This window comes from Dendrobates tinctorius, unplaced genomic scaffold (assembly GCF_039654945.1).
Source record: "Dendrobates tinctorius isolate UK_male_01 unplaced genomic scaffold, ASM3965494v1 ptg000037l, whole genome shotgun sequence".
Classification (NCBI taxonomy): domain Eukaryota; kingdom Metazoa; phylum Chordata; class Amphibia; order Anura; family Dendrobatidae; genus Dendrobates; species Dendrobates tinctorius.
The window spans coordinates 391124-414413 of record NW_027361705.1 but is presented as its reverse complement, the minus strand read 5'-3'; the positions used below and the strand labels follow the sequence as shown (position 1 = coordinate 414413).

The following is a 23290-nucleotide window of genomic DNA, read 5'->3' as shown; positions in this document are numbered from 1 at the left end:
CAGCTTTCTCCTGATGTTTTTTTTTTTTTTTTATGTGAACAAGGTTAAGTAATGTCCCAGACCCACATCTAGTTGTGTTGAGTAACTGGGACCATCACTCCTGGTTTTAAGAGGTCCTTTACGACCTTCCACAGAGTGTTGTCAACTCCCTTGCTCGGACTTCTGAGCCAAAGCTCCCTCTGCTCGTTACTGAGAGTAGTGGAGCTGGCCAGGTTGATGGAAGTTCCCCACCTGACGAGGATAATTGGGAACCTGGGGATTACTGGCTGGGAGCATATCATTGAGCTGGCTGCTCTTGGGGGTTGCTGTTGATTTCCTCCCTGTGCATTTGGAGTTCTTTTGTTCCCTGCCTGATCTGCTTGGTTCTGTTAAGTGATTCTTTTGCTAATCCTTTGCATCTAATCTGGTTGTGCCTTTTTTTTGCTTTCTGCTTTGTTGCTAGAGATCAGCATACTCCCTGCTGGGGGCAGCGCTGGGCCCGGCTCCATATGTTACAACTTGTGTCAGTTTGTTCAGTCCCCTGTTATGTTAGTATCTTTTGCTTTGCTTCCAGTTTATACCAGAGTGCTGATCTAGCGGGGGAGAGGTCGTGTGGCCTCAGGCTTTTTGTATATCAGAAGTGTTGGAGTTTTTTAGGGTTTTGTGCGTGATTGCAGATAGTATCTTTTCTATCCTGTAGTGTCTAGACAGCTTGCGCCCCACCGTTTGCTCAGTCTGTTTTCTGCCTGTGTTTGTGTTTTATCTTGCCTCAAAGACAATATATGTTTGAGGGCTGTCTATTCCTTTGGGGATCTGCTTCGGGGCAGTTTAGATTTCACCTTTCTGGCTTTAGGCTTAGTTAGTTCTCCGGCTGTGACAAAGCGTCTAGGGCATCGTAGGAACGCTCCACGGCTACTGCGAGTTGTGTTGATAGGATCAGGGGTCTGCAATCCGCTTAGTTACCAACCTCTCTGGTTTTATGGTGGCTTAGCCTGTTCCTGCCATCCTCCTCGGTGACCCATTCATAACAGGAGAGACTGCGGCTCCGGATCGGAGCTGTCACCTCAACCTTGTGGTGGGGGGGGGGGGGTCTGACAAATTCTAAGGTGTAACCTCGAGATATAGTGTTTAAGACCCAATGATTTTGGGAGACGAGTCTCCATTAATCTATAGATATCCCCAGGCGACCACCTACCGACCTGGCGTCATTGCCTTCTGCTCTATGAACTGGACCCAAAGCGAGAGGGTGGAGCTCTACTTTTACCCCACTTAGGGTTGTCCCACCGACTAGTTTTCTCTCTCCCTCGAAATTTCTGTCTCTGGGAGGGACGGGTCCTCTGAAAGAGATAACATCTCCGTGTTTTTTCCTCAGGGAACCCTTTTTTCTTGTCGGTGGCATTTTCTAGTATATTATCTAGAACTAGCTCAAACACCCTTAAACCTGAAAATATTATGGCACAAAGCTTATCTTTAGACTGGTAATGACACGACCAGGTCCTCATCCATACGGCTCTACGAGCCGCATTGGATAAACAGTTATTCAGGGCAGCAAACCGTACCGATTCCGCTGAGGCATCTGCCAAAAACCCGGTGGCAAGTTTTAACAGGGAAAGAACTTCTAATATTGTACTTCTAGAAGTCTTCCCTCTTAATTGCACCTCCAGCTGGTCGATCCATATATGCATGGATCTGGCCACTGATGGAATGGCAATATTAGCTTTTATTATTGCCGCTGATGCCTCCCAAACCCTCTTAAGGAGTTCATCTGCTTTCCTGTCCATAGGCTCTCTGAGGCTCAATGAATCCTCAAATGGAATTGAAGTCTTTCTTGACACTCTGGCTACCGGAACATCAATCTTTGGAACTTCGTCCCAGACCTTTATATCGTCCGGGTCAAACAGCAGACGGAGCCTGAAATCCCGAGGGATGACCAAACGCTTCTCGGCGTCCTCCCACTCCTCCATATTCATTGTCTGGGATTCCTCTATCTGCATTGTGTTTTTAATAGCCCGCAGTAGCTTATCTGTATCGTCTGAGGGAAAAAAAAAAAGATACTTCTTGCCCACCTCCGGAGGTTCTGAGGCAATCTCCCCTTCTTCCTCTGAGTCCCATCATGTGGACTGGTCCTCATCCTTTGAGGATTGGTCCATTTCTCATATTGGTCTCTTGGGACAGGGACCCTGCAGGGCTGAAAAGAAGCCCAAGATGGAAGCCTTAACCTCCTCTCTAACCATGGTGCCCATTTCCGCCAGAAAGGAAGACTGCTCGTCCTTGATGACTTTAAGGATGCATTTTTCACAAAGCTGTTTAGCCTGTGCATCCTGCTACTACAGATGGCACATCTCCTGGATTTCCCCAAGGACTTGCCAGTCCTCCTGGGCGCAGGTGTCACCGTGGCCGGCACTGTCGTCCAGGTAGAAACACAGGATCGTCTATTAACCCCTGGTATCCTCTGGCACTGTATCCCCCTGCCTTTATTGCTACTCACAATCACTGGTGATTCAGGGGGGACAGAACTCCTCACAGTGTCCTCCATGCTGATCCGGAGGTTCTCTCTGTCACAGCCTCACACTTACCAAGGCAGCTTTTATTTCCTACCTTGTCTTCTCACCGCCGACAGATCCCCTTTTGGAATCCCCTGGGCTGTATACCAGCTTCTCCACATCAGACGTCACCGGAAAGGCAACCAGAAGATTTCCTGCCGCGCCCAGAAGTGACATATGCAGCTGCAATCTGCCAGCAATGGACGCCGAGAGCCTTCACCATAGGGAAATGACTCCAAGCCCGGATGTCTCGCTCAACAGGGCACCTGGCTGAGGAGCCCCCCTTCGGGGGGTGTAGGCCCTGGACATCTTGAAAGGGGGAAAGAGGATGGACTCCCGAGCCCGCAAGATAAACCGTGAAGCGCCAGAGCTCCATCCCCGACCTCCCCTCTTCTCTCGTGTCTGTCCTTACAGGGACAGGAAAAAAACACTGGGGAATTTGGGTGGGAGGGGTCTTTTTAACCTCTCGTGTGTTTCCTGTCCCTATAAGGAAAGAAGGACAACCTCCATGGTGCGGTCAGGAGGGACATCCTGGAAACATGTCTATACCAGTAGTTCCCAAACTCTAGTCCTCGCGGACCCCAACAGGTCATGTTTTCCGGATTTCCATAGTGTTACACATGTGAGAGAAGTCCTGATGCCTTGATGATACTTCCATCACCTGTGAAATACTAAGGAAATCCTGACAACATGACATGTTGGGGTCCGCGAGGACTGGAGTTTGGGAAACACTGGTCTATACAAATGCACAGACCATAGGAAACAATCAAAGACAATTGGAGCTGCTAACAAAGGAAGAGAGATTGAATGTCATAGGCATCACTCAAACTTGGTGGGATGATACACATGGTTGTAATACAAACATTGAAGGCTACAACTTATTTATTAGAAACAGGATTAGCAAGAGGGTAGGTGGTGCTGCATTGTATGATAGGAAAACGTATACCTCCACAGAGATCCAAGTTTCAGACACCGGTAGCGCTACAGAACTGTTTGAGTAACAATACAAGCAGAGAAGAACAGAAAGTACACTATTCTACAGACTGAAGATATGGATAAACTCTTTTTACATCAGATGTCTCTGTTCTAAAAAAGGAAGACTTAGTGATCACAGGAGATTTTTAGCCCTTTCCGACATTGGGCGAAGTTTACGCCGATTTGAAAATCCCTCCATTTGATGTGGGCCCGGCGGTGAACCCACATCTTTCTTGGCACGTCAGCTGTTTTGAACACCTGACATGTGCCTGAAACAACCGCGGGTGGAATCACGATCCACTCGCGGCTATTAACCCGTTAAATGCTGCTGTCAAATGCTGACAGCGGCATTTAACATGCGCTTTCGGAAATCGTGCCGGAAATCCGCCCATCGGTGACCCCTGTCACGTGATCGCGTGTCGAGGGATCATCATACTCATTTGCACATGGAAAAATTACAAGCAATGGAACTAAACTGAAAAGTGAAAAGATACAGATTAGATATTTAAAAAAAAAAAAAAAAAAAATCTTTTTTTTACAGTGAGGGTGATGTAATCAATGAGTGGAACAGACTGCCATAGGTGGCGGCAAGTTCTCCTTCAATGGAAGTTCCCAAACAGAGGCTGGACAGACATCTGTCTGAGATGGTTTAGTGAATACAGCATTGAGCAGGTGGTTGGACACGATGACCCTGGAGGTCCCTTCCAACTCTACAATTCCTTCTTACTAAACTCTCCCCTCGCCAATATATCATAAGTGCAGCAGCCACATTTATATTTCTGTCCAACTACTATACCAATGCCTCTACCCTGTGCCAGTTATTGCACCTGATTACCATCTGCTATAGAATACAATATAAACTTCTCTCTCACCCAAGAAGCTCCACATCCCCTACCTGTCCGCCATTCCATTAATGACCGAAGACTAACCTCTATAATAAACCTTCCACATCTCCAGGGTTGTGCCCTAACACATTTCTCTGGCCTACTGTCACGTGGAGCCGTCCTGTGTGACGCGGCTTGCAGGCCGGTAACTAAAACAACAGGACGCGGCACGTGATACTGTCCTGTGTGAGATGGCTCGCAGGCCAGTAACTAAAACAACAAGACAAGGGGTAGGGAAAAGTTACAACGGTGGGCCCTGCGATAGGGGAAAGGGACGTGGAAACCTCCTGCACTCCCCTGAGTCAGTGTCCCTAACGCTCTTAATGTTCCCTATGCCGGTTCCGCACCGGGCGCCGATCACGAACCTGTCGCCCTAGCACACCCTACACCTATCCCTTGCTAGGGAGCTGGGTGGCGCAGGCACTGGCCCCACCGCTGCAATAATACACACTAAGGAGAAAACACAAACAGGGAAACACAACTTAGCTTTACTCTGTTGCACTTGCTCCTGGCAACAGAGTCCACCACTAGCATGCAGCTCTCCTCCTGAATTGCTGCCACCAAGCTCTGTCAGAGCTAAGGAAATCCCCTATGACTCCTTTAACACCAGGCTCAGTCAGAGCTGCTCTCCACCTCCTTCCTCCACCAAGGATGATTGAAATTAACACCATCACCAACACTGATTGCAACACCTGTGACTCTTATAGCAGAGCCAGCAATCACACCTGCATTATAATCATGTGCACTTAACTAACGAAACTAGAGTGCAATGACGCTCACCACCAAGGGGGGGGAAAACTTAGAACAAACGACACACAGTGCAATAATCCTATTGGCCACCGGGGGCAAAAACACCTTAAGCACAGCTTAGGAAAAAAAAAAAAAAGGTTACCTGTGCTTTATATCAGTCCTGATCCAGCATGGATCATGACACCTACTACCTCTGTAATGTAACCAATTATCCCCTGTGGTCTCTTCTACGCATTTAGTAGCACTTTGTACCTGTACAGATACTGACTGTTTACCCGTTCATGCAGTGTTATTTGAATGCCCCTATTATACTGATGGCTGGACCTCACATGAAGTACTTTACATTTTTACCTTTTATTACTCCTATTTCCTCATAGATTGTCAACTTGCAAGCACAGCCCTCACTCCTCTTGGTATCTGTTGAGCTGTGTTTTACCACAGTACTGTATGTAATGTCTTATATTATCTGTACAAGTCGCTTCTGAATTGTAAAGTGCTTTGCTACTTTTAAAAGATGTTTAAATGTTACAATATTACTGTTATTTTAAGAAAACTTCAATAAAGTTATTTGAAAATGAATTGTAAAGTGCTGCGGAATATGTTGGTGCTACAGAAATAAATATTTTTGTATGTAAGGGGTTGCATACTGAAAAACACATTTTTTGTGGTGACCACTATTTTCTTAATGTGTAAAGACAAAGTGTGCTACAACTGACTGAGCAAAAAAGGAGTAGTCAGGTAAAAAAGAAGTTGCACAGAAAAAGGTGCACACCCAATCATGAAAACCGGTAAAGAATGGCTTTATTGAAAAACATAAGTGTTAGGGTGTGTGCACATTTTGCAGTTTTTGCTGCATATCCGCAGTGGATTTGGTCCTGTGGAACCACAGCAGTTTCCATGCGGCTTACAGTACCATGTAAACCTATGGAAAACCAAATCCACTGTGCACATGCTGCTGAAAATTCAGCGCAGATTCTTTGCAGTTTATTTTCCGCAACATGTCACTTCTTTTTTGAGGAACCGCAGCGGCATTCCTTTCTGGGACACAAAATCTTTCTCTCTCCCTCCCCTCCCTCCATGCACGAGAACCTGCATCAAATCTGCTGAACAAAAACTAATAATCCGTAGGTATATTTCATCCTGCGGTTTCTCTGTAGAACAAGCCGCAGCAAAAACCGCAACGTGTGAACACACCCTTAGAACTAATAAAATCAATTGAAAACAAATAAACAAGTTGAAAACAAGCAGGAAAAAGACAAGATGGTCCATTGAGAATTGTATACAAATATATTATATACATATGTTACAAATAATTACACCACCAGTCAGGTATACAATAGATGTTCAATGTATGTATACAAGTAGGAAAGATTGCCAACACATCGAGGGTAACTAATGCAAAATACGTAATGCAATGGGTAACAATATAATGGAATTAGCACCAATCTAGTCTAATATATAAAGCTCAAAGTGTGTATGTATGTATGTCCGGGATAGGCTTCCGCACCATCGCAGCTACAGCCACAAAATTTGGCAGTGTCACACGTCTGGACCCGGAGAGCGTCCTAAGCTATGTTGTGAGGTGAAATTTTAACCCTGTGCGTTCCAATTCACCAAACAATTTTGCCCCTATCTACATACTGGGGGAAAAAGTGTGTGTGCGTCAAGCCCCTCCCCTCATTATGATGTCATTATGCCCCTATTTGCATACTGGGGAAACAGTGTGTGCGTATCAAGCCCCGCCCCTCATTATGATGTCACAATGGTTACCATGGCGACGCTGATGACATCATAGGTCGCAAGCCCTGCCGCCGCTCATTATGATGTCATAATGGTTGACTATGGGATGGAGGATGTGTGATGGGTATATGGGCGCTGGACTATGGGATGGAGGATATGTATGACTGGTATATGGGCACGGGCCTATGGGATGGTGGATATGTATGACGGGTATATGGGCATGGAACTATGGGATGGAGGATGTGTGATGGGTATATGGGCACTGGACTATGGGATGGAGGATATGTATGACGGGTATATGGGCACGGGACTATGGGATGGAGGATATGTATGACGGGTATATGGGCACAGGACTATGGGATGGCGGATATGTATGATGGGTATATGGGCACTCGACTATGGGATGGCGAATATGTATGATGGGTATATGGGCATGGGACTATGGGATGGAGGATGTGTCATGGGTATGGGCACGGGACTATGGGATGGATGATATGTATGATGGGTATATGGGCACGGGCCTATGGGATGGAGGATATGTAAGGTGGGTATATGGGCACGGGCCTATGGGATGGAGGATAATTATAATTTGCTATAACTAACCACAGTTAGTTACTATGCCCAGGCAGCGCCGGGCTCTTCAGCTAGTTTAGTATAAAAGTTCATACACAAGAAAAATAGTCAATAATGACAATATCACCATATCAATATTAATTTAAAGTGCCAGCTAACATAAAATATGTCAAATACACCCAAAAGATTATGTAAATAGCTACATAAACAAGACGCCACTGATCCTGCAAAAACATGACCATATGACTATGGCTAAGATGCATACCAGGAGGACAATACATTAGTATAAGACTCTAATAAGGAATATCACTTGTCCAAGAGAGACACCATCCTAATAGGTAATGATGAAAAATAACAAGGAGGCATACCGTATTTTTCGCTTTATAAGACGCTCCGGATTATAAGACGCACCGCAAATTTTGAGGAGAAAAATTCAAAAAAATATTTTTTAATAAAATAGTGGTGCTTCTTATTTCTTAGGCTAGTTTCACACTAGCGTTTTTGAGCGCAGCGACGGCCTGCGCACGGCCGCCGCTAAGCCCCGCCCCTGCCACGCCTCCGCCGGTAGCTCCGCCTACCGGCGCATGACGCTGCATGCGCCCCCTATCATTATCACTGGGGGCGCAGGCCGTGCGCAGTATGCGTTTGGCGGCGCATGCGTCCTTTTGACGGTGCGCCGACCTGCGCCAAACGCAACATGCTGCAGTTTGGTTGCGCCGGCGCACCGTCAAAAAGGCGCATGCGCCGCCAAACGCATACTGCACACGGCCTGCGCCGGTAGGCGGAGCTACCGGCGGAGGCGCGGCAGGGGGCGGGGATTAGCGGCGGCCGTGCGCAGGCCGTCGCTGCGCTCAAAAACGCTAGTGTGAAACTAGCCTTACTGGGGCTGGTGGCTGCAGTGTAGCGGGGTCCCAGGCTCGCTGCTTGAGGAGGCAGGAGTGGAGTGATGCTGCAGGCCGCATTCAGGGATGAGGGGGGGCTCCGATGTGTGCCGTTGCTGCGGGGGTCTTGTGCTGCTGCTGGGTTTATCCGATGCCCGGCAGTTGCCTCCGGTGCCCAGCGGTGCTGCGCGTGTGTCCGGAGCTGCCCGGGGCTCTACCGACATTGTGCGACAGGCCAGAGCCCCGGCATTTCCACGGTTCCCGTGTGTGTGCGGTGGTTCCAGTAAAAAATGGCCGCCAGCGCTTGCGCAGATGCGATCTCGGGACCTAGCTCTCAGCTCGAGTTGAGGGTTGCAGCCATCAGTTTTACCTGGCTGATTATCAAAAATACAGGGGAACCCACGCCATTTTTTTTTCTTATTTATAGCGCAGGTGGCGGCTGATGAATACTTTAATCAGCCACCGCCTGCTCTCACTGTTATTAGCGGCAGCAGGTGTATGCTGATGGGAGTAATAGTCCCATCAGCCGCTGCGTGCTCTCACTGTCATCACCTGAATATAACTCATCATTCTCCCCTGCTCACGCTGATCACTGGTAGAGCAGGGGAGAATAATAAGAGCTGTCTTCAGCACCCGGCGCTGGGAAACAGCACTAAATGTACCGCTGCTTCCCTGGCACCAGTGCGTGTGGTACTGATGCGGCACACGGTTGCCACATGTGTGCCACAAGTATTACACACACGGACATCTCCAGTACCGGAAATATCAGGACGTGTGAAACAGGCCTTATATATTACGTGCAGTTACAAGTAATTCAGTAGACACCAAGACATGAGAACAGCATCAGATGCACATCATGCAAAGGTGACTGGGAGAATGATTGCACATGTGCGAGACAAATGAACCTGGAGAAAACATAAGCACTATAGGTAAAGTATGCTGCCTGTGGAATAGAAGATGGAAGTGCATGTCACCTACTGAAAGCATCAGGGCTGTGGAGTCGGTAAGCCACAGTTGCGACTCCGACTCCTGGATTTTATCAGGCTCCGACTCCGGCTCCGACTCCTTCATAAATGGCCAATTCATAACAACAAATTTACTGTTGTAAAATATTAAACATCGTGCTTATTCAGTTTCTCACCATCATATAAGTAATCAGAACACTTAAAGCAAAAACTACATTTATTAGAATACAATTAGAATATAGCAAATAACTTTTATAAACTTTTCTAAACTGTAAGTAAATATGCAATAAACACTTTTATGCAGTTAATAAGAAGAAATCTATAAATTTGTCCTCAGAAAAAGTATTGCCTCTGTCAGATCCTCCTTCATGGATGCCCTCAAATCTGATCTAATTATTTTGAGAGCAGAGAACAACCTCTCTACACTAACTTGTGTTGGTGGCAAAGCAGTAACCACTCGGGCAACATCTCTGACAATGTCAGGATACAGAGGAATCGCTTGTTGCACTGTTATTTTTGATGAACGGTCAAATTTCTCAATTTCTTTTAGTGCACATGAAAAATTCTGCTGAAATGTACTGGCTGTGTTCCTTGATGGGGATGACTCTTCTTCTATGCGGGAACGCTTTGCACGGTCCTTGTGATCCAAATATTTTTCGAAATTAAATTCTTCATCAGTTGATGAGGGTGAAGATGTGGCAGGACGACCAAATTCTTCTTGTTCCTCCTGACTGTTCTGCAACCCTTTCATCCTTACTGCTATTTCAAACAGAGCTTCTTTTCCTTTACTTAGCTGTTGATCATCTAGAAGAATCCGATGCATTGGGTCTACATAAACAGCTGCCAAAAGAATGTTATTTTGTAATAGTAGCTCCTCTCTCCGTTTCATTGATGTAGCAATGCCACTTGCAATTAACCCTCCTCTTTGGGACAGGTGAAACATCAGGTTCTTCCACTCCTTTAAGAAAATACCTGGAGTTAAGTCCTCTGCTTGTAATTTTTTAGTCACTGTAAATGTGTGCTCTAGCAATTTTTCCAGCTCAGTCACCTGATTCCACTGATTTTCATTTAGCGTCAGTTGAGGGTTAGCCATGTCTACAAGAAAGGTTTTCAGTTCAACTAAGCGCTGAATCATTAAGTACTGCCCCATCGTGTGGCTTGATCAATAATTGCCCCTTTTCCAGCACGTCTCTTCAAAATTGAGTCAACTTTAGGGGTTCTGGCAACAGTAGCCAATTTTCTCACCTTGCCAATCAGTGCAGCAGCATGTCCTTCTTGCAGACTGTCTCTTATAGCCAGCTGTAGCGTATGCACAACACAGCGCATGTGATGAATGAAAGAACATATAGACACAGTTTCAACAAGATCATCTAAACTATCATGTTGCTGTTCATCTGAAGCAACTTCAGTTTGCTCCTCACTTACAATACTGTGTTCCTCTATTTCAAACATTTCTGTGTCTGTGGACCCAGAATGTTCTTCTAGCTGCTGGTCACCATCATTACTCTCATTCATTAGCTTAATAGTACTTATCATATTTGAAGCATTGTCAGTTACAACAGAAAGAACTTGCTCTTTTTTAAGTTCATAGTCTTGCAGAACCTTTTCCACCAAGACCTGGAGAAACTCACTGGTGTGATGAGCTTTGGTGTCTTTTACTGCCAATGTCTTGGTAACTATTTCATTGTTGTCACAAACAAATCGGACATTGATGGCAAAATAGTTCACTCTGTGACGTGTGCAGGCATCCATTTTAAGAAACAGAAAGCGTCCCTTGAGAGTTTTTTTTAAGTTCTTCCTTTTGTTTAAAAGCTTCTTCGATTACTAATTTTCTGATACTCTCTCTCTCCAGAGAAACACCAAGCTTGCGGGCCATTTCCCCATTCAGACACATAAAAGCTGGTCGTGAAAATAATGAAATAGGCACACTATCCTTTACAACAAGCTCTATGATCAGTTTTTTAAATGTATCTACTGTCATTGTCACAGTAACTTTGTCACTGACAAAATATCTTGCAACTGATGGCTGCAAAGTTCTCTGCTCCTTTGTTTGGCTGGAAGAGCTGGGCACTGGTTCATTGATTTGGATGCAGTCTTTCTCATCCACTGCTTTCAGTACTTCTGGATGAAAGCGCTGTAAATGTCTCTTTAGATTAGAAGCTCTGGTAGGAGCATTTTTATCTTTGCCTGAATATGCACTCATCTTGGCTTCACAGCATTTGTTTTCGTCTGGATCATTTGTCATACACTGACAGACATAATGTTTTCTATCTTGAGTGATGGTGAAATGTTCAAATACAGCTGATTTAATGTGATGCTTCTTTGACATTCTCAGGTTTTTAATTCTGCATTCATAATCCAAATGACAATTGTTTTTCCTAAAAACAATTGTACAAAATTATTGCCAGGTCGTACAACTGATATAGTGGTCAGTAATACTGTTATTATTCCTCATGTACTCACAGTTAACTGATGCAAAGTTTGTTGAAAGGATAATACTTCTTACAGTCTTCCTCTTCTGAGTAGCAGGCAGCTGTGAGATGCTTGGAAGACGCACACCTAGTATGATCTAGTCTAGAGGAGGAGCTTTACTACTAAGAATTTGCAACACATTTTCACTTTCAGTTTCATACATTGTAAGTAGGGGGGTTGGGGCAGCATGAGGTTAACCAAGTATAAGATTAGATAAGGGCAGTGGAGAACAGTGACACACAAGAAGTAAGAAATGTCTCTATCTCCAGCAGAACTGCTTATCACTGTTGTTCATAGTTTGATAGAACATATATATTTGAGTAACATTTATAAAATTCATATGAAAGTTCAATTATGAAATATTAATACATTTTTTTTAAAGCTGGAGTCGGTACATTTCTACCGACTCCAACCAAAACTAACTCCGACTCCGACTCCACAGCCCTGGAAAGCATAAGTGTGAATGGCCAAATATGGCAATGAAGGGAATATACAATAAATAGACAGTGCATGTCAGAAACAAAATAAAATACAAAAACTTATTAGGATGGGTTCTATATGATGTATTATCTGGGACTACTGTTATATTGAACATCTATTGTATAACTGGTGGGGTAATTATTTGTAACATATGTATATAACAATCTAACTGTATACAATTCTCCATGGACCACAATGTCTTTTCCCCGCCTGTTGTCACTTTGTTTAGACCACAGTCTAGTACTTATGTTTTCCAATAAAGCCGTTCTTTACAAGTTTTCATGCTTAGGTGTGCAGCTTTTTTTTTTTTTACCAAGTTGTATTTTGAAACACAAATAAGCTGGTATCATGGGGAACCTGGCAGCTAATTTATGCTGCCCAAAATTCAGGCCGCACCAGTCAGAGACAGGTTCCTATTATGCAACCGTGTATTTTTTCTGTCTGATACGCTGCAGCATTTCAGATAACATACTGTATACCTTTAAGTGTGCAGCTTCTTCTTTCCGAGGTCCCCTAGGCTGTCAGGCCTCTCCCTATGGCCAAGTTTTACACTCCGGCCGGGTCCTAAAAATACGATTTCTCTGAGCTGCAGCCGTGGTTTAGAGTAAAGCCTAAGTATGCAATAATGGAGTCAGTCCCTAATTCATGCGGCACAAGGTTCAGGCAGCACCAATCAGATGTCCGGTTGTCGTTAATCTAACCGTATATGTGAGAAAAAGGCTTATCGCTCAGGGCGCAAGACACTGTATGGTCAGTTTCCCTTGGGATCAATAAAGTGTATAGCATTGTATTTACAGTGCTCAGGAGAACATGGCTGCGCTCTTACAAGACCCAGGTATAGTCATTATCGCTCTGTATTTAGAGGAACGATTACAGTGCTCACTTCTGTACTATAATTACACTCTATATGCAGATGTACTCTTATTGCCGTGGTGACATTAAAGCCGTTGTCTCAATTTAATACCTTGGTAACATTGCAAAGTGCTTGTAAAAACAAGTGGTCCAAAGTATCAATCCTCAGGAGCCCACTGACCCCGATGGCTAGGAGCGGCGAGCTCCAGAAGCATTGGATTACACCAGATCAGGCAGAGTAATGTAACACGGAGATGACAAGAGTCCCAGCTTCCTGGAATATAAGGGGCCGATATTAGGGATACACAGGAGCGGAGGTGGATCAGCACATAATAGCACGTCCTCCGCCCTTTTGTGAAGGAGAGAAAGATGCAACGTTCTTAGGTGCTACCTACTATTGTGCAGGAGAACAAATAATACAACTACGGTACAGTACATCTGGTCCTCTCCATAAGTCCTGGTTTCTGGACCAGACCAATCGCGTCTCACCTCGTGTGGCTCTTAGACTATCTGCGGAGGTCGGGACACCAGTCAGAAGGGCGACACTGTTAGATATAAGCACGCTTGCAGTTTACAGATTATTAACATTTGCTGCCTTTCTTGAGACATTAAACACTTTTCTTCTTTTAACAGCTCGTTGCTTCAGAGACCGACCACCGCTGCCGTCTGTACTGATGTTGGCCAGAAACAGGAGGGCACACACATCTCTAATGTGATCCTGAAAACCGTGCTTAAAAGCTGAATAGAAGAGAGCTTGGAAACGCTGCGCATTGCCCATCTCGTGATGTTTTGCAGCAGTGGTTGGTCTCCATGGCAACAAGCTGTATATAAAAGTGATACTATATCAAGAATGGATACAAATTATAATAAGCTGTAAATTGGCTAATTGTATTTACAAGCACTATCCCAAAACATCCATAGATGCAGATGGGAATTAACCCTTTAACTCAGGCTAAGTTTCCATCAATGTTAACAATTCCCTGCGCCTCCTTCCAGCTGCCTGTCTCAGGCTGTAGGGCCACTACTGTTCTCACACAGGGGCTTCTGTGGCCCCCTGATGTCAGTGACTGCCCCACACAGCTGTCCCCGCATCCCGTGCAGCAGTTGCCGGCTTCCCTGAGCCTCCTGTCTGTGTCTGGCTGTAGGGCCACTACTGTTCTCACACAGGGGCTTCTGTGGCCCCCTGATGTCAGTGACTGCCCCACACAGCTGTACCCGCATCCCGTGCAGCAGTTGCCGGCTTCCCTGCGCCTCCTGCCAGCTGCCTGTGTCTGGCTGTAGGGCCACTACTGTTCTCACACAGGGGCTTCTGTGGCCCCCTGATGTCAGTGACTGCCCCACACAGCTGTACCCGCATCCCGTGCAGCAGTTGCCAGCTTCCCTGCGCCTCCTGCCAGCTGCCTGTGTCTGGCTGTAGGGCCACTACTGTTCTCACACAGGGGCTTCTGTGGCCCCCTGATGTCAGTGACTGCCCCACACAGCTGTCCCCGCATCCCGTGCAGCAGTTGCCGGCTTCCCTGAGCCTCCTGTCTGTGTCTGGCTGTAGGGCCACTACTGTTCTCACACAGGGGCTTCTGTGGCCCCCTGATGTCAGTGACTGCCCAACACAGCTGTACCCGCATTCCGTTCAGCAGTTGCCGGCTTCCCTGCGCCTCCTGCCAGCTGCCTGTGTCTGGCTGTAGGGCCACTACTGTTCTCACACAGGGGCTTCTGTGGCCCCTGATGTCAGTGACTGCCCCACACAGCTGTACGCGCAACCCGTGCAGCAGTTGCCGGCTTCCCTGAGCCTCCTGCCTGTGTCTGGCTGTAGGGCCACTACTGTTCTCACACAGGGGCTTCTGTGGCCCCCTGATGTCAGTGACTGCCCCACACAGCTGTACCCGCATTCCATGCAGCAGTTGCCGGCTTCCCTGCGCCTCCTGCCAGCTGCCTTTGTCTGGCTGTAGGGCCACTACTGTTTTCACACAGGGGCTTCTGTGGCCCCTGATGTCAGTGACTGCCCCACACAGCTGTACACGCATCCCGTGCAGCAGTTGCCGGCTTCCCTGCGCCTCCTGCCTGCTGCCGGCTGTAGGGCCACTGCTGTTCTCACACAGGGGCTTCTGTGGCCCCTGATGTCAGTGACTGCCCCACACAGCTGTCCCCGCATCCCATGCAGCAGCTGCCAGCTTCCCTGAGCCTCCTGCCAGCTGCCTGTGTCTGGCTGTAGGGCCACTACTGTTCTCACACAGGGGCTTCTGTGGCCCCCTGATGTCTGTGACTGCCCCACACAGCTGTCCCCGCATCCCGTGCAGCAGTTGCCGGCTTCCCTGAGCCTCCTGCCTGTGTCTGACTGCAGGGCCACTATTGTTCTCACACAGGGGCTTCCGTGGCCCCCCTGATGTCAGTGACTGCCCCACACAGCTGTCCCCGCATCCCGTGCAGCAGTTGCCGGCTTCCCTGCGCCTCCTGCCAGCTGCCTGTGTCTGGCTGTAGGGCCACTACTGTTCTCACACAGGGGCTTCTGTGGCCCTCTGATGTCAGTGACTGCCCCACACAGCTGTCCCCGCATCCCCTGCAGCAGTTGCCGGCTTCCCTGCGCCTCCTGCCAGCTGCCTGTGTCTGGCTGTAGGGCCACTATTGTTCTCACACAGGGGCTTCTCTGGCCCCCCTGATGTCAGTGACTGCCCCACACAGCTGTCCCCGCATCCCATGCAGCAGTTGCCGGCTTCCCTGAACCTCCTGCCTGTGTCTGGCTGTAGGGCCACTACTGTTCTCACACAGGGGCTTCTGTGGCCCCCCTGATGTCAGTGACTGCCCCACACAGCTGTCCCCGCATCCAGTGCAGCAGTTGCCAGCTTCCCTGAGCCTCCTGCCTGTGTCAGGCTGTAGGGCCACTACTGTTCTCACACAGGGGCTTCTGACGCCCCCTGATGTCAGTGACTGCCCCACACAGCTGTCCCCGCATCCCCTGCAGCAGTTGCCAGCTTCCCTGCGCCTCCTGCCAGCTGCCTGTGTCTGGCTGTAGGGCCACTATTGTTCTCACACAGGGGCTTCTGTGTCCCCCTGATGTCAGTGACTGCCCCATACAGCTGTACACGCATCCCGTGCAGCAGTTGCCAGCTTCCCCGAGCCTCCTGCCTGTGTCTGGCTGTAGGGCCACTACTGTTCTCACACAGGGGCTTCTGTGGCCCCCTGATGTCAGTGACTGCCCCACACAGCTGCACGCGCATCCCGTGCAGCAGTTACCGGCTCCCTGCGCCTCCTGCCTGTGTCTGGCTGTAGGGCCACTACTGTTCTCACACAGGGGCTTCTGTGGCCCCTGATGTCAGTGACTGCCCCACACAGCTGCACGCGCATCTCGTGCAGCAGTTACCGGCTCCCTGCGCCTCCTGCAAGCTGCCTGTGTTTTATTTCAGCACGGTCGCTGGTCACACAATGTCGCAATCCCAGCATGGGATAAACACGCAGCCCCCCACAGCCGGACTGGAGACCCTCCTCATCACTCTGTCCTCCACACAGCTGCTTCCTGCTGATAACAGCCCGCCGTCCTGCGCTGCCCACATCTCCGGGGATGCTCCCGGTTGTGCGGACAGATGGCACGGGCTAGGCTCCGCTCACTTACCGTCACATTCCCGGCGGCGCCGTCCCTGATGCTGCCGTTCCACAGTGCACGGGCCGACCCTCCCCTGGCCGGCACCTCTCTCCTCAGTCTCCTCTGTCCTCTCTCTCCTTGTCTGCGGAGGCTCCGCCCCCTTTTGCCGGCAGCACGTGACCCGAGCCCTAGTGCTGGCACCCGGGAGGTAGATGCCGGGCAGTGCAGTTCTGTACAGACAGTGCGGATGCTGCTGCACGCGCCGCCCTGCTCAGAAGCTCCCTGACACTGCTGGTCATGCTGTCAGATAAGAAGCTGTCTGAGGAGGAATTTTTGTTTTGTTTTAAGTTTTCTTTACAAAATTTGTCATATTGGTTTTAAAACAGTAAAGTACCACATTTATCATGGCCTCAGAGCCGAGCCCTGCGGTCACTGTGCTGCCCTGACACGGGATCGGTGACCTCTGAGCGTTTTGTGGAACGTGTTTGGCTGTGTGCACATGATGCGGATATCCAGCGGTTCCGCAGCGGATTTTACCGCGCAGAAACGCTGCATATCCGCATTGTGATGTACAGTAGCATTGAAAGCAATGAAAAAAAAATCGCTGTGCAGGCGCTGCGGATTTTTCCATGCGGTTTTCCCGCGGTACAAAATCCGCAGCATGTTACTTCTTTTGTGCGGTTTTCCACCTCCCCTGTCTCCAAATCCACAGGGGGAAAACCGCAATGGAAAACCGCAAGAAAACCGCTGGAAAAATGGAAGAAATCCGCAGAAAAAATGCAGGTTATTTGACCTGCGGATTTCTTCTATTCTGCACGGAAAAATCCGCAGGGCCAAAAAGTACATCTGCACTCAGCCTTTATCCTGCAGACGATCCCATAGAAGTCTTGGCCGCGGTCACACGTTCAGTATGTGGTCAGTGTTTTACCTCAGTATTTGTAAGTCAAACCAGGAGTGGGAACGTGGCCTTACACAGGGTGTCCGGTGATAACCTACTGATCGGCGGGCGTGACCGCGCCCTCCATTCTCTATGGGGCTGGTGGAGAAAGCCGAGTGCCGTGCTTCCCCATAGACAGTGAATGGGGTGAAGGTCGGATGTGCGCCCCTCCGCTCCCTTCTAAGGTTCACATGAACGTAGCAAAAAATCATAGAATCATAGAATCGTAGAGTTGGAAGGGACCTCCTGGGCCATCTGGTCCAACCCCCTGCTCAAAGAAGGATTCGCTAAATCATCCCAGTTAGATGTCTGTCCAGCCTCTGTTTGAAGACCCATTGAAGGAGAACTCACCACTTCTCGTGGCAGCCTGTTCCACTCATTGATCACTCTAAAGGCCCTTTTACATTTAGCGATGCACCAGCGATCCAACCAGCGATCCGACCCGGTCAGGATCGCTGGTGCATCGCTAAATGATCGCTAGTGAGCTTTCATACAGAAAGATCTCACAGCGATGCAGCAGCGACGCAGCGCACGATACTCACCTTTCACACACAGCGATCCTGCGTCCTCCCGCCCGCCTCCACGCGTCGCTGGACGTCACAGCAGGAAGCCCAGCAGGAAGCAGACGACGAGAAATGGAGCCGGACATTCTCGCGCGATCAGCGATGAGCAGCGGGGGAGCCGGTCGCTGGTAAGTATCACACATAGCGATATCACTAGCAATATCGCTATAACGTCACAAAACCAGTGACATTATAGCGATATTGCTAGCGATATCGCTTAGTGTAAAACCCCCTTATGGCTGGGAGCTTATGTTTCCGGGGATGCTAGATTTCTCCCACCATGTCAGTCTGCTGAGGTGTTGTGGAGTGGGAAAACTGTTGCTTATAGCAACCAATCACAGCTCAGCTTCTTTTAAACAGCTCTGGTGAAATTAAAGATGCTTTGTGATTGGTTGGTGATACACACATACATTCAATTTTATATGTATAGATTTGTGTGACAAATCTCTCTGATTTAAGGGCATACAAATTTAAATTTGAATATTGCAAAATTTAAAAAATGTTTTTACCATATTTCAGTTTTTTTCATGAATAAACAAGTCATATTCAAGAAATTTTACCACTAGCATGAAGTACAATATGTCACAAAAAACATTCTCAGAATCAGGGGGATCCGTTTAAGTGTTCCAGAGTTAGGGTACGTGCACACGCTGCGGAATCCGCTGCGGATTAATCCGCATGGATTTTGCAAAAACCGCAGATAAACCGCAGGTCAAAAGACCTGCGGATTATCTGCGGTTTTGCCTGCGGTTTGGTCCTGCGGATTCACCATCTCCACAATGGTGGAGATAGGAACCCGCAGCGGTTTCCGCAGAAAGAATTGACATGTCAATTCTTTCTGCGGTTTCAAAACCGCAGCAAATCCGCACTGATTTTTCTGCTACGTCTACACAGCGGTTTTTTTATACCATTCATTTGAATGGTACTGTACACCGCAGCTAAAACTGCTGCGGGTCCACAGCGGCCAAAACCGCTGCGGAAACGCAGCGGAATCCGCAGCGTGTGCACGCAGCCTTATAGTCTCATAAAGTGACAGTGGTCAGAATTGTAGAAATTGGCCTGGTCATTAAGCTGCAAAATGGCTCTGTCACTAAGGGGTTAATAACATGTGTAGTCTACATCTGGCCTCAATGACAAATATAATATATCACATTACAGGGTCAAATAGATGCTATAACAATGTACAATTGTAAAAATATACAAACATTAGACATCATTATCAAATGACAGATGTGGAAAGAAGAGAGGGCTTGGGGATTGACATAAAATAAAATGGGTATAAGTATCTCCCAATACTCTTCTGGATAATCCAAATGCTCTCTAGCAAACTTCAGACGGGCCCGGACATGTATAGGCTTAAGCAGGGGGACACGTCTGGCACTGCAGGATCTGAGTCCCTGGCAGCGTAGTGTGTTACTGATGGAGTCTTTGTTACGGTGGTCCCAGCTCTATGCAGGTCATTCACTAGGTCCCCCAATGTGCTTCTGGGATTTTTGCTCACAGTTTTTGTGAGCATTTTGACCCCACGAGGTGAGATCTTGTGTGGAGCCCCAGATCGAGGAAGATTATCAGTGGTCTTGTATGTCTTCCATTTTCTTATTATTGCTCCCACAGTTGATTTCATCACACCAAGCTGCTTGCCTACTGCAGATTCAGTCTTCCCAGCCTGGTGCAGGGCTACAATTTTGTTTCTGGTGTCCTTTGACAGCTCTTTGGTCTTCACCACAGTGGAGTTTGGAGTGTGACTGTTTTAGGTTGTGGGGAGGTGTCTTTTATACTGATAGGAAATTCAAACAGGTGCCATTACTACAGGTAATGAGTGGAGGACAGAGGAGCCTCTTATAGAAGAAGTTACAGGTCTATGACAGCCAGAAATCCTGCATGCTTTTAGGTGACAAAATACTTATTTTCCACCATAATTTGCAAAATAAATCTTACCAAATCAGACAAGATGGTTTTCTGGATTTTTTTTCTCATTTTGACTCTCATAGTTGTGGTCTACCTATGATGTCAATTACAGGACTCTCTCATCTTTTTAAGTGGGAGACCTTCTTACATTAGTTTTATACAAGAATTTCTTTTCATATAAAGATGTATATTACATTCAATCAGCTGGGACCGCGCTGGGCTCTAATGTTGCACCCGGCCTACCCTAACGCATTTATGATCTTGTTTGAAGAGAACTATATCTACTCTGAGGAGCTGTTTAACCAACATGCTAGATGTTATCACCACTACATCGATGATATCTTCTTTATTTGGACATAGGGCCATGCGAACCTTTTATAGCCAGGACCTTCCGGAAGCTTTCAGATCCCTGAGATGGACCAATCAGATCTGGAGAAGGACCTGGGCATGTGACTCCCGATCTCCAATGGGAGATCGTCTCGTGAGCATGCTCAGTGGAGTGACAGAAGGACTTAGCCTCTGGAGTGATTTGCTGCTGAACAGCCTGCATTGCTATTGCTGGCCCAAAGGTGGCAGCAACAGCCAGACCCACAGAGCAGGTCTGGGCAGAGCGTCGGGAACAACGGGGCTGCTGAGCAAGCTCCTCTGCGGTCGATGGGGAATGGGAGCCCGCAGAATGTGAGGCTCTGGATTCCTGCTTTGCCTCTGCAGGGACCCGACGCCTAGCAACTTCTTACATTACATGACTGATATCTATTTTAAATTCTACAATAGCGCAAAAACCGGACAGTATATTCCTCCATACAGTATTATGGCCACCACATAGTATGCCATACAGAATAATGAGCCCCATATATTGCTCCATACAGAATAATTGGTCCCATATAATGTTCCATTCAGTATATGATGAACTCCACATAATGCTACGGTATATGATGGTCCCCATATAATGTGCCATACAGTATAGGATGGTCCCAGTAGAGTAGAATGAGCCCCACATATTGCTCCATACAGTATAATGAGTCGCATATAAAGCTCCAGACAGTATATGATGGGCCCCATATATTGCTCCATACAGAATGGGCTCCATATAATGCTCCATACAGAATAGGCCTCATATGTGCTCCATATAATGCTCCATACCCTATATGATGCCCCATAAATAATGAACCCCATATGATGCTCCAGTATATGATGGGCCCCATGGATGATGCTCCATTGTATGATGGGCCTATATAATGCTCCATATATAATGGGCCCCATATGATGCTCTAGTATATGATGGGCTCCATATGATGCTCCAGTGTATGATGGGCCTATACACTGAGTGCTCAATTATAAGGCAAATGAGTATTTTGATCACATCATCCTTTTTATACATGTTGTCCTACTCCAAGCTGTATAGGCTTGAAAGCCAACTGTCAATTATGTAAATCAGGTGATTTGCATCTCTGTAATGAGAAGGGGTGTGGTCTGATGACATAAACACCCTATATAAGGTGTGCTTCATTATTAGGTAACTTCCTTTCCTTTGGCAAAATGGGTCAGAAGAGAGATTTGACGGACTCTGAAAAGTAAAAAATTGTGCGATGTCTTGCATAGGGATGCAGCAGTCTTGAAATTGCCAAACTTTTGTAGCGTGATCACTGAACAATCAAGCGTTTCATGGCAAATGGCTAACAGGGTTGCAAGAAGCGTGTTGATAAAAAAAGGCTCAAAATAACTGCCCATGAATTGAGGAAAATCAAGCGTGAAGTTGCCAAGATGCCATTTGACGCCAGTTTTGCCATATTTCAGAGCTGCAACGTTACTGGAGTATCAAAAAGCACAAGGTGTGCCACATTCAGGGTCATGGCCAAGGTAAGGAAGGCTTTAAAACGACCACCTTTGACCAAGAAACATAAGATAAAACGTCAAGACTAGGCCAAGAAATATGTTAAGACAGATTTTTGTAAGGTTTTATGGACTGATGAAATGAGAGTGACTCTTGATGGGCCAGATGGATGGGGCCGAGGCTGGATCAGTAAAGGCCAGAGAGCTCCACTCTGACTCAGACGCCAGCAAGGTGGAGGTGGGGTACTGGTATGGGCTGGTATCATAAAATATGAACTTGTGGGACCTTTTCGGGTTGAGGATGGAATGAAGCTCAACTCCCAGACCTACTGGCAGTTTCTGGAAGACAGCTTCTTCAAGCAGTGACAGGAAGATGTCGGTATTGTTCAAGAAAAACATGATTTTCATGCAGGACAATGCTCCATCACATGCATCCAAATACTCCACAGCGTGGCTGGCCAGTAAAGGTCTAAAAGAAAAAAAAATAATGACTTGGCCCCCTTGTTCACCTGATCTGAACCCCATAGAGCAGTGGTCCCCAACCTTTTTTGCACCAGGGACCGGTTTCAAGCAAGACCATTCTTCCATGGCCCGGCAGGGCGGGGATGGAGGTGTGGCAGGGGCGGGGCTTTGGTCATAAGGGGGCGTGGCTATGGACACGGTTGTAGTGTAGCAGTGCATACTTATAATTAAATAACATTTATAATGTGACTCAACTCACCATAGGTTTTGAATAAGTGCTCCATCACCCCCTTCTCCCCATCATTGCCTTCACCCCATCACTCCCTTCTCCCCATCATTGCCTTCACCCCATCACTCCCTTCTCCCCATCATTGCCTTCACCCCATCACTGCCATCTCTCCATCATTGCCTTCACCCCATCACTGCTGTCTCCCCATCATTGCCTTCACCCCATCACTGCTGTCTCCCCATCATTGCCTTCACCCCATCATTGCCTTCACCCCATCACTCCCTTCTCCCCATCATTGCCTTCACCCCATCACTGCTGTCTCCCCATCATTGCCTTCACCCCATCACTGCTGTCTCCCCATCTTTGCCTTCACCCCATCACTCCCCTCTCCCCATCACTCCCTTCTCCCCATCATTGCCTTCACCCCATCACTCCCCTCTCCCCATCATTGCCTTCACCCCATCACTGCCGTCTCTCCATCACTCCCCTCATGGCCTTCTCCTCATGTCCCCATCTCCTCCAGGGCCAGGCTACACAAACACAGACCAACACACACACACACACACACATATACACGTACACACACAGACACACATACATACACACATTATACATACACATTATACATACACACACACACCACCTCTCTCCTCTCACCTGGCCGCCGCCCGCGCTTCCTCGCTCTGACAC

At 47.6% G+C, this 23290-nt stretch overlaps 1 protein-coding gene across 2 annotated transcripts in view; it reads right to left on the bottom strand.

Moving 5' to 3' along the window:
- The window catches only part of LOC141088005 (Y+L amino acid transporter 2-like), a 116630-nt gene extending 99792 nt beyond the window's left edge, over window positions 1–16838 (bottom strand). The window contains exon 1 of one of the 2 annotated variants that reach the window (XM_073573836.1): window positions 16699–16838. The gene's annotated coding sequence lies outside the window, so the exon portion shown is untranslated. The remainder of the gene's footprint in view (window positions 1–16698) is intronic. The other variant, XM_073573837.1, reaches the window with a different exon arrangement.
- Between the last annotated feature and the right edge of the window lie 6452 nt (window positions 16839–23290).